This window comes from Emydura macquarii, unplaced genomic scaffold (genome assembly GCF_026122565.2).
Source record: "Emydura macquarii macquarii isolate MOO-44397 ecotype Brisbane River unplaced genomic scaffold, CSIRO-AGI_Emac_v2 contig_312, whole genome shotgun sequence".
Taxonomy (NCBI): domain Eukaryota; kingdom Metazoa; phylum Chordata; order Testudines; family Chelidae; genus Emydura; species Emydura macquarii.
The window spans coordinates 6,936,459-6,946,048 of record NW_027130449.1 but is presented as its reverse complement, the minus strand read 5'-3'; the positions used below and the strand labels follow the sequence as shown (position 1 = coordinate 6,946,048).

General features: G+C 53.1%; 1 protein-coding gene across 1 annotated transcript in view; it reads left to right on the top strand.

Annotated features, from left to right (window-relative positions):
- The first annotated feature begins 5,314 nt into the window (after window positions 1-5,314).
- OPCML (opioid binding protein/cell adhesion molecule like) overlaps window positions 5,315-9,590 on the top strand; it is a 721,645-nt gene continuing 717,369 nt past the window's right edge. Inside the window, exons 1-2 of the mRNA XM_067564083.1 lie at window positions 5,315-5,445; window positions 7,284-7,404. The gene's annotated coding sequence lies outside the window, so the exon portion shown is untranslated. The remainder of the gene's footprint in view (window positions 5,446-7,283; window positions 7,405-9,590) is intronic.

Here is a 9,590-nt window from a genome sequence, read left to right as displayed (position 1 = left end):
GATGATAGCCACATCTTGGAGTTGCCTGCCCATGGATCAGCATGGTGGGCTCTGTACATCCAGCCAAGGAAGTGTGTGGGCCTGCCCTGTCTTTGTAGCCCTTCCCTCCTGCCCACCCCAAGGCAGCTGGAAAAGCCCTGGCATGTCTAGGAGTTGCCTTATGGGGCCCCTGTATGGTGCTCCACAAGGAGGGCATCTCCTGGAGCAGGAGCAGCTACACAGGATCTGACGGTTTCCCTGCTCCTGGGAAGCCAGAGGAGCATGGAGATGAAGGTGTTACGGGTGCTAGAATGGGGATTGCATGGGCAGCAATAGAACAGGCTCCCCTGTGAGGTACCTCCCCCCATGAACTGCAGAGAGACCCCCCTCCCCACCCCTTCGAGGGCTGCAGCGAGAGCTGTCTCCATTCCCCAGTCACTGAGCTGGGCAGGATTGTCACCCACGCCAGCACCATCCCACTAGCCTCTGGATGGACGGCCCAGGCTGCCGCGGGCAAGCCTGGAAGAGCTGTGTCAATGGAGGAGGCGCACTCCCGCACTGGGCCCTGCAGGAAGGGGAGGGCTTGCTGAGTCAGGGGTGCAGGAGGTGCCCCCGAATCCATGTGTAAAGGGGCTTGGGGGAGGGGGAGCCTCATGCACCATGGCACTCTCCAGCTAGCAGGTCAGAGCTGCTCACTGTGTAGCAGGGTTCCCCTCCCCTGCCCCCTGTGACACTGATCCTGGAGATGTGGGGCAGGGAGACCCACACCCTCGATTCTGGGCTGCCTTTCAGCCCCTTTATGGGCGGGCCTGGTGCACAGGGGGCGGAGAGCAGCAGATCTTCCCCCTCAGGGTAGCGTTGCCCCAGCATGACTGCCCTGCATGATGTCCCCCGTGCATGGACGTGCCGGGGGCGTGAGGGGCTGTGACCAGTGCACTTTGCTCTGGCTGTGCTGGGCTGCTGGCTGGCCCGTTGTAGCCCGAGTGCCAGGAAGAGCAGCACCGGGACTGCTTGAACTCACCCTGGGAGCTCAACTGACTCCTCGCTGCCCCAGAGCGCTGGAGGTCCACAGGGGGCATTTTTCACCCTGGGCCTCCAGAGAGGGGCAGCTTGGGTTCTGGCCTCCCCGCCACGTACAGGTGCGGGCCAGCCCCGTTGCTGTGTGAGACCTCACAGGTCCTTCTGCCCTCCAGCTCCTCACTCATACGTGGCTGCAGCAGATGAGTTACGCAGCCGGAGGAGGCGGAGGCTTTCGATACTTCTTCAAGGCAGCAGGGCCAGTGGCCTGGAGCCTGGACCCCCGTCTTGCCTCTCCAGCTCTGGCTCTGGGCCTTGCTTTCCTCTGCTGGGAAATGGCCATAACGAGGCCTGCCTCCCGGGGGCGACACAAGGCTGGTCTCTCCAGCATCCTAGACGCGCAGAGTGCTCTGCTTCTCCAAGGCACATCCACCCACCACCCCGCCCTGCTGTTAGGTCCCTTTGCACCGGGAGCGGGCTTTGCCCCTCCCTGCTTGCACAAAGGGACCTTTCCCCACTTGCATCTCCCAAGGCAACAACCGGGGATCACAGAACACGCCCAGTGTAATTACACTCCCTGCCCCAGACAGCGCCCGCCTCCATCCCCAGCCAGGACTGGGCAGGCAGGTACCTCCTCCCAGGGAGCGAGCTGTCAGAGGGCTCTGGGCTCAGACGCCCACAAGCGCCACAGAGCAAGGGAGAAAATAAACTTTCATCTTTCACGCTCGGGATCAGATGCAAGATTAAAAGCAACTGGGAAAGGCAAATAGACGCTCATCTGAAAAACCAGCAGCTGCAGAGGTTATGGGGCCCTCATCATCTCACTTGCTGTACTGAGCTCCGTCCTTCACCCCAGCCCACCAGCCAGCCCGGGGCCTCCTCGCTGAACCGATCATGCTGGCTCACAGCTCTGTCCCGAGCACTGCAGCACTCCCTGGGCCATCTCTGTCCTGAGTCCTAGCACCTCTCTTCTGTCCCCACCCTGCACATGTCCCCCTGCCCGTCCCCCCGCCATCCCCCCTTCATCTGATGGAGATGAGCCCTCTTTCCCGCCGCACATATCGTAGCGCTCAGCCTTTGGCAGTAACCCTACTAGCACCGTTCCTGCCTCCATCGCCCGCTCAGTCTGGCGTAGCATCTCTTCTGAGCAAGGCCCGGGCTGGCCCTCTCAGCCTGTCCCTACAGCGATTACCAGAGCAGGGCCAGGGAAAGGAGACCGAAAGCAAAACCGGAATCCTCCGCCGGAATCCATCCACGCAGAACTGGGCGGGCTGGCAGTACACACGGGCTAGTTCAAGATTGTTGGGGTGATGGAATAGACCCTTCTGTGCCACATCCGTCTGAACCGCAGCCAGCTGTGCACAGCTGTGCCAGGGTTTCTCTGCCCGGTGGGGGATTCCAAGGTAATTTTCAGGCCTTTGCAACATGCCCCTGTTGGGAAGGGCCTGGAGATGGCTGTGCTCGTTGGCCCGTTAGGAGGGGAGCGGGACAGCAGGTGTGCTGTCAAGCTGCACGTATCAGGAACACACACCCAGTGCAATGTGGAGCCCAGGTTTCAGGGCTGACTGGACCATGGTGTCATCTGCATTCCTGTGTTGGCTGCTGTTGATATGGTCCCTATTGCGTTTTTATCAGCATCAGCATCATCCAATATTCTCTGGCTGCTTTGTCTTTGCTTTGCATTTTATCAATATTACCGGCTGATCCTCTGGTCCCCTTCCGTGGGTTTATTAATATTGCCCTCTGATCTGTGGGTAGCAACCGTGCTTTATATTCCAGCCCCATCCCTAGCTCCTCCAAGCCCAGATGCCATGTTTAATTAGATTTTTCTCCTTCATTCCGGCAAACACAAACTGAGCTCCCGGTATCTCTCTCCTGTACTGAAGTTAGCGCTTGGTTTCCCTGGCATTAATATTCCAGTACTATCGTGGTCCTGTGTTCATCTCCGGGCTAAAAAGTCCAGCGAGATCTCCTTCCTCATGAGCTTCTTTCTGGATAAATAGCTGGGAACTGGCTTTTAACCCCTCCCCTGCTTTTATACAGTGTTACAACAGCTGGCCTGATGAGAAATCACATGGAAATACAATGGGGGGATCTGGAAGCCTGGGTTCAGTATGGGTGTATGTTCAGATGACTGGAGATGGAGGGTGTGAATCAGGTTTCCTGGGGTCTGTTCCTGTCCCAGGGAGCTAACATGGCTAGCGACTAGAGCAGGAGATCAGAAGTCAGGGTTCCTAGGTGGAGCGGGTCAGATAATATTTTCCACATGCGCTGATCAGCTAAAGTTGCTGTTCAGTTGTTTCTATAGCTGGTTGAAGGAATCCTCTGTTTTGCCAGTAATTGAGCAGCTCTGCTCTTAGACGCCATCCTCGGCTGTGGGAGGGAGTGTGTCTAGTGAATACAACAAGGGACTGAAAGTGAGGCCTCCTGGGTCCTATTATTGACTTGTTGTGTGACCGTGAAGGAGCCGTTTACGGACCTGCTCCTGACACTTGCAGGCAAGTAGTTCGGGTGGCTGCAAAGGGAGTGTTCATGTCAGCTAGGCAGGTGGGGTCCCACTCTTTAAACTCTCTGCCCCTCACTTTGCTCTGACATAGAACGGACTGAAGAATCTGCAGCTCTCACGGGGGCAGCAAGAGGAATTGATTTTGGTGAAATCACTGGGCAAGACGTGCAGTACAACTGGAAAGCGTCATTAAATACACCAGCGGGCCAGGTGTGGTGCTGGAGATCAGCGTTTGGAGCCTCACTGCTGATCATCAGGAGCTTTTCCAGATCAGAGGGAAGGAAGCGTGTTTAGGACACGTTTGTCAGCTACTTCAGGCATAAGGAAGCTAGTGGCTGTTCTCCGTGTATCTCAAATTGAAAATCTTCCCCACGGGTTGTGGAAATGTCTGGTGTTCTTTTTGTGAATTAGATGTGTCTATTTCCATCTCCACCTCCCACCAGCTTCAACAGGCTCTCCGTTTTTCCTGTGTTTGTTTCCAATTGGAGATGCCTTAAAAGGGACTGGCCTTCAAAAAATGCTGAGCACCCACCCTCTCAAGTTCAGGCCCCTTTAACTCTATCTACACGGTAATAAAAGACCCCTGGCATGGCCCCAGCAGGCTCAGGCAAGGGGGTGAGTCTCAGATTCCAGGCTCCAGTCTGAGTCGGAGGGAGGGAATATCGACACTGCTAATTTCCTCTCGCAGCCTGAGCCTGCTGACCCAAGCGCCGAGACGTGGAGGCTGAGCTGTAGGTTTTGTATCAGTGTAGACGTACTCTATACGGTGTCTTAAGTTGGGCACCGAAAATCACGAGTCACTACTGAAAAAACTTAGGCCCAGTTCTTGCTTTCAGCTGAACTCTCTGGCTTTCCTGCTGACTTGGCTAGGAAGTTTGGGGGTGGGCTTGCCTGCCAGCCAGGTTTTGGTTTCTGGCCACTTTGCTGATACTGTCCTTCCCTTCGAGCTCCCTGAAATTGCTGCTGGTGGATTGGTAGCATCCAGCACTGCCCTGGAAAGCCCCCGGGGAGCTTCAGCACCCTTGTTGGCCTCCGCCGGTGAAGTGAAAACATAGCCCCTGAAGTGAGGCAGGTGATTCACCAGAATCACCTTCCCTGAGGTGAAGGACTCTCTCTCCAAGCAAAGCGACGAAAGGGGTTTTCATTAGAGACCAGCAGTCCTTCACAGGTAAGCGTCGCCTCACAGCAGGAAGATAAACCTGCTGAAAATAGCCCAGCTCTCTGAGCAGGAAGCAGGACTTCTGGTGTTGTCTGCTGCCCAAGCCCAGTCACTGAGGTGATTATTGGGTGCTCAATCTGAGCCTGATTTTTCCCTGGGTGCAGGGCACCTAACTCCAAGTGTGGGGCGGGATAATGTTTCACCCACCCTGTCTCACAGGAGGGGTGACATCACCACCCCCATTTTGCAGAGGGGAAAAAGAAGCAGCGGGTCACACAGGGCCTCTGCCACCGAATTTAGTTCTTGGTTACATCCCAGCCCGGTGGGCTAGGTCGTGCTGCCGCTCGGTAGCCCTGGAAGGAGTGAGATGGTGGAAAAGCTGGAGGAGAGCAACAATAACGCAGCACCGGCTCTCCCCAGAGTATGTGCTGGGAGCTGCCTTCTAACCCCTAGTCTCTGCTTCCTCCAGCCTGAAGAGCTTGCTGCAGGTCATTTTGCACAGCTGCGCCTGCTTAGCTGTTTAGCGTCACACCCAACAGTCTTTAAATGAGCCCCAGCTGGGCTGGCAGGAGCCCTAGGGCCTGCCTGTGAGGGTGTAGCTCAGGGCTTCACTGGGCCAGCAGTTCCCTGCCTCAGAAGGGCTCTGGCTCTGGCATTCACAAGCCAAGCAGAGCGACTGGCTGCTTTGTTCCCAAGGAGCTGCCCTCTCGATAGGACTGAATGGGAAAGGTGGCTGCGCTGCGCTGCGGTTAGCAGTGACTTGGGGACGAGAAGAGCGGAGGGGGTGAGTATACGTCACACATTGCTTCCCATACACATGCCTCAGGATCTGGGGAAAGCGTCTGGCATGGGCCAGTCTGGCGTTAGCATTGCTGTTTGTATTGACGGTAGCATCTAGAGCCCACAGCTGAGAGAGGCACCAGGGGGCGAGATGTTGTTCTACTTCTCAGTGAGAAACCTTCCCAGATCCAAAAGGGTGTTGAATCTAAACAAAGAGTGTGTTGACACAGAGAAACCAGCTGTGTTCTTAACTTGGGTTTAAAACGGGGCTGAAGACACGGCAACTGGGCTTTTAATGGGGTAAAGCCTATAGGCTTTAACGTGAGCTGGTAACCTGAACTGCCGTGTCTTCACTGCTCTTCGTAGCTGAGCTAAGAAAGGCACCTTTTGTTACAGAGCAGATCTCCTCAAAGGGGGAGAGGATTGTTATCCCCATTGTACAGGGGCTGAGAGCCGAAGTGGTGTGCCAAGGTCACCCAGGGAGTCTAGTAAAGCTGGGAATTGAACTCCAATCTCCAGATATCTGCCATCCACCTAGTGCTGTCTACACAGGGACTTAAATCGGCTTAACTATGTCACTCCGCCCCCCTGAGTGATGCAGCTGGGTCTATCTTTTCTAATGTAGAGCAGCCCTTCCTTGCTAAACTGACTGGGAATGTCCATGGGAGGGAGCCAGGTGGGATAGGAATCTTCCTGTTTGTAGCACTGGTCCCAGGAGATCCCCAAACAGATCAAGCAAGGGAATGGCAAGAAACCACAGTCTCGACCATATAAATTCCCTGGGAGCCCTCTTCCTCTCTCCCCACTTTCCAAAAGGCAGTAGGAAGAAAATGTTGTCATTCTCTTGACAGAATAACTAGCCTGTCCCAGCTCCCATGACTCACTTCTGTTAGGTTTCCTACCTCCTGTTTGATTAAAATCCAGCTTCAATGCTGAGCTTCCCACCCTGAAGAGCGTGTCAGCGTTCCAGCCAGAAAATTATACAGCTCCTTCTCCGGGATCCCTCAGGTTGCCGCTGGCTTTTTTTTCCGGGCTGGGAGACAACTTGCTCTGTGCAAATGTGGCACCTTCTTACTCATTATGTCAGTCTGCCTCCATGGGAGTCATTCTCTGCCACAAATAAGTTCCTGAAACAAGTAATAAAAATACTTTCCCGAGTGGAAAAAGTTTGAATTAATATTAGTCACACCAAGGGACTGAAACCACGATCTGGGGCCCTTTGTACTAGGAGCTGTACAAACACAGTAAGGGGCAGTCTCTTACTAAGTGAAGAGAAGTGTGCTAGGGTGTGTGTGTGGCGGCGGATTTTGTAAGCCTTGATTGAGTCTCTCCGCTCTATTCTAGGGCTCCCATGAATGTGATACTCGTGGGTCAGTAGGAAGTAACCTCCGTCTAGAACATCTGCCTAAAAACTGATCTGGGGGCCTCAGAATAATTCAGGAAGCAGCAGCCAGATGTAATGGCAGCTGCTGGTCTTGCTTTTTCCTTTGGTTTTCCAGGACTTCAGATCTTTAGCATCTTTGTGAATTTTCTGCATTACTGCTTTGGTGGCTTCAGTAACACCAGTGTCTGTGACAGAGTTGGTCCAGCCTCTTACGGGCAGTAGGGGTCTAGGTGCCAGCCCCTTCCGTTTTATGGTGTGGCCCCTTAAAGGTGTACCCAAGTGTCCAGGAAAATGACACAGGCAGATGGGGCAGAGAGGAGGAAGGGGTCGTGGGTTGCAGTCCTTTAAAGACCCAGGACTGGGAGCATTGTAGAGAAGGTGGGGCGAAGCGCCCTTGTGTCCCAACCAACTGGAACCAGCTCTGGGATGTAGACGTGCTGCCTCTTTCCTGCAAACAGGGAGATGCGATCGGTGGAAGGTGGCTGTTGGTGAGCTCGCCCAGGCCAGGCAGACGAGGGACTGAGGAGAAAGAAGAGCCAGCTGGCGGAGAAGCTGGCAGAAAGCCGCGGTTGGTTGGAAGTAAGGAGCCCAGCCCAGTAAGGGGAGTTGTGGGCCTCCTGTGCCAGGGAGGGAGGCGCTTGTTAGGAAATCCCCTTGGCCCTGAGAGGAAGTGCTGGGAAGATGCCTAAGCCAAACGGGGAGGGCTGTTGGGGGAAGCTGTCTGCCTTAAATAAACTAGACCCTGGGGGAAGGGGAAAATGAGTTAAAGATTCTGGAGGCAAGTGGTTTATTTCTGAACCCCCAATAAGGCAGCTGAAGGAAGTGGACACACTGTGCCCCAAGCAGTGCCAAGTCACTGATTTCCTATCCTAGCTCCCAAGGAGCTGCTCCATTTTAAGAGTAGAAATGTGTCCCCTATAGACGTGGACCCATGTGTACAACATCCTAAGGGGTCATGAAGTGAAAATACACACCCAGCACACTTAATGGGCGAATCGAAGCTTTTCTTCAAGCCAATGTATAATCTATGGCACTTCTTGCTGCAGGATAGTACGGAAGCAAAATGCCTTAGAAAGATCCAAGACTGGACCAGTTACTTTGATGACTGGGGATACTGAACTAAATCCGGATCTTCGTTCCAGTGTAACTCCCTTGAATCTGATGGGTTTGCAATGGTGTGATTCAGAGCAGGGCTTGACTTAGCGGCCACGCTTTGCGCTCGTTAGCAGCCTTGCATTAAACACGTTCCTAAAATGATTATCGGTATTCATGCTTCCGGCATATTGCTGGTCACCTGCTGGGGTCTGAAAGATCTTGTAGAAGTTGCAGACCTGTACCTTAGGCCAGGTGCAACATTTTCCCTGTGACGTGTCCAGCATTGGCCAATGCCAGGCCACATGGGCCATTGTTCTGCTTCTGTAGCAGCCGTTAAAAGTTTTAATGGCTACAGTCACCCTTTAGTGCGTTCTCCTAGAGAGTATTTTAGGCCCTAAACATGCACAGATTTATGTACGTGCTCAGCTTTAAGCATGAGTTGTCCCATTAACTTCATGCGCATAAATCTCTGTAGGATCAGGGCCTTAGGTTGTCAGCTCTTCAGGGCAAGGGTGATCTTGTGGTGTCTGTTCAGCACCAATGTTTGGACACTGAACATGCAATGAATGTAATGCACCCTGATTTCCACTATGGGGCAGCTCTCCACTTGCCAACCCTCTCCATTAAGGGCTTAGCTACATTAGAAAGCTGTACTGCTTAACTATACCCATCTAGTTCAAAAGAGAGAAATCCCAACCCCAGCATGGAAAGAATTTTATCCGGATAAAGGGGCTTCCCTGTCTAGGAAGGGGAATAAGCTATACTTTATAAGGCCCCTTTACACCACTAGGGGTTGTATTGGTATAACTAGAGCAGTGTAAAAAAAAAATTACACTCCTAACTGCAATGGTTCCACCAGTACAAAAGCTGAGTGGATGTCAGGCCCATGAAGCATGTTGCTTTCCTCCAGGAGCTCTGCTCTGTTTGTTGTTCATTGTGCTTTGCTAACTGAAAGTCTGTTCAAAGGCTCCTGTCTCTCCAGACTCTGGGCAGCTTTTCCGTACCGTTTTAAAGACGCTGACTCTTTAACTAAGCAGGTTGCTCTCTAACTTTAAATTGACTTTTCTTCCCTAAGCCCTGGGAGGCTTTTCCAAGGCGCACAGTCTATTCTTTGGGGCTTTAATAAGCTTTTAGTGGCTTAAGACAAAACTAAGTTTGCCCTAATCTCTCATAAAAACACACAGGTTTTTGCCCTTCTATTCCCACAAGGTCTTAGCCTGAGTTTTTTCCTTCTCTGTTGTGTTTGTCTCTAAGATTGAAAGGAAATGCCTTTAAAATCCTCCTTTTAAAAACTCCAAATCCTCAGCTGAAAGCTGATAGCTGGTGGGGCCGGAAGGGGAGGCTTCTCTTGCTGACACACCTGAGTGCCATGGCCCATGCACGGAGTGAGCAAAAAATCCAGAGTCAAACGTATTTACCTGCATCCCAACTCTAAGGGCCGTTGGCAGCTAGCTAGCTGAGAGCATGTCACTGTTTGTTTATATTGCAGCAGAGTCTAGAGGCCACAATCGGAATGAGAATCCCATTGTGCTGGGTGCGGTACAAGCCGAAGATAGACCATCCCTACCCAAAACAGCTTACAGGCTAAAGAGACAGGGTGGGGGGAAAGGGACTCAGCCTGCAAACAAAGTGATCTCAGGATGGGGGAAGGCAGGGGAGGATGTGTTGGA